Here is a 1878-nt window from a genome sequence, read left to right as displayed (position 1 = left end):
GGGGGAGAGAGGGGGGGGCAGTAGCCCCTATTTTAATTTTGGTTGCCCCTGTCTGCCTGACATCTTGTGTCTGGGTTTTTGCAGCCATAAAACCCGGACACAGCATTTAAAACCCGGACTGTCTGGGTGAATCCTGGACAGGTGGCAACCCTACTCTGACCGGAAGTTCCAGTATCGTGGGTAAATATCAGAGCATTTGGGCAAGTACGAGTACGAGCCCAAATACTCTGTATCGGCACCAATACTAGCATCGGCATCTGTGCATCCCTATTAAAAACAATTATCCACTTCGGGTGTCCCATACATTAGGTGCACCAATTTTTTTATTCTTTTCCCAGTTTGAATATAGAATGTTGTAATAATACATTATGGGCACTAGATGGCGCTGAGGAGCATAGGGAATATGTTTTCATTTCCTATGCTTCTCAGCTCCATCTAGTGGCCACAATGTAATATTACAAAAACTACATGTGAACAGGAAAGAAATATATATTTGGAACATTCGTTTGTTTAAATTATTCACCCAATGTTAACAGATATTGACAGGGCAAAGGGCCCTGCAAAAATAGACCCCGATTTGTCTAAATGGCAGAATGTGGGCAGACCTCACCTCTTATAAAGGATGTGATCAGGGCCGGCCTTTGGGGTGTGCGAGCTGTGCGGCCGCACAGGGAGCCATGGCAACAAGGGCGCCAGGCGGCCGACACAGCTCGTCCTCGGGGTGGCTCCTCCTCACCGCTGACCATCCGACATGACAGTGCTCCCTCCTCATGAATGAACGAAAACTAAAAACGTTTTCATTCGTTTCATCAAACAAAACACATTATGCTATTTTGGATTCAGCCATTGGCGTGTTCTGGAGGCGGGGCGCATGACGTGATATGACACCGCACGTGTTGGGCGCCGCCATCTTGGTGTATATCTAGGTATACACCAAGATGGCGTCGCCTATATCGGCGTGTGACATCACCTGACGCCACGCACGGTGTCATGTGACGTCATGCTCCCCACCTCCAAAATGGTGGAACGCATTCGCAGAACACACCGGTAGCCAACATGGCCGCCGCACATTCTCAAACACATTGTTATGTACATTTTTCATATATTCGGGGATATAGTAATTCATTAATTTTACACGTAGTCCTGGTTTTGTGTTCTGTTTTTAATTTTTCTTTTCTATATACACTTACTTAAAAAAAGGGATCGGCATGACAACCTGACACTTTATTTTTATAGACTCTATTTTAGTTTGACATTTATTGTTTACCTTCTGTTGTTTTATTTAATAAGAAGACTTCTATTGTGCCGACAAGTTTAATGCCTTTGAATAAAAGTTTTATTTTTATCATACTTTTTAATGTTTCTTTTCGGCTTAACAAAATGGGAGTCTTTAAATGGTGCGGATATTGGGGGGAAATGGGTGTGGCCACTGAGGGGTGTCGTTACTGAGGGGTGTGGTCACTGAGGGGCGCTGTAGAGCTTTCACGCACAGGGCACCTAAAGGCCTAAGGCCGACCCTGGATGTGATCCCCTTGCCTAATCCATCCCCAACCTCCCAATGTCTTCAGCTGTTCATTTTAATTGGTATCAAGAAATCAAAAGAAAAGCTGGAATAGAACTGGTAACATTTATTCACTAGAAACGAATCACCAAAAAAAATGTGTAGAAGAAGAGTGGTGAAGATGTGCCGTGATAAAAAGCCTTACAACTTCTCGAATGTGAAAGCATACAGGTGTTCTATCGAAAGCTCCAACTTGTCGAGTTGTCCAACGACCTGACTTCCGGTTTAGTTAGCACTAAGACGTTTGGCCGAGAAGGCTGTACTGCACGTGCGCCACCCGCGGCATTTCCCTTATACACATACTACTCAGCAAGGAA

This window comes from Nanorana parkeri, unplaced genomic scaffold (assembly GCF_000935625.1).
Source record: "Nanorana parkeri isolate BGI_ZX_2015 unplaced genomic scaffold, ASM93562v1 scaffold2007, whole genome shotgun sequence".
Classification (NCBI taxonomy): Eukaryota; Metazoa; Chordata; class Amphibia; order Anura; family Dicroglossidae; genus Nanorana; species Nanorana parkeri.
This window is presented reverse-complemented; position numbering follows the sequence as displayed.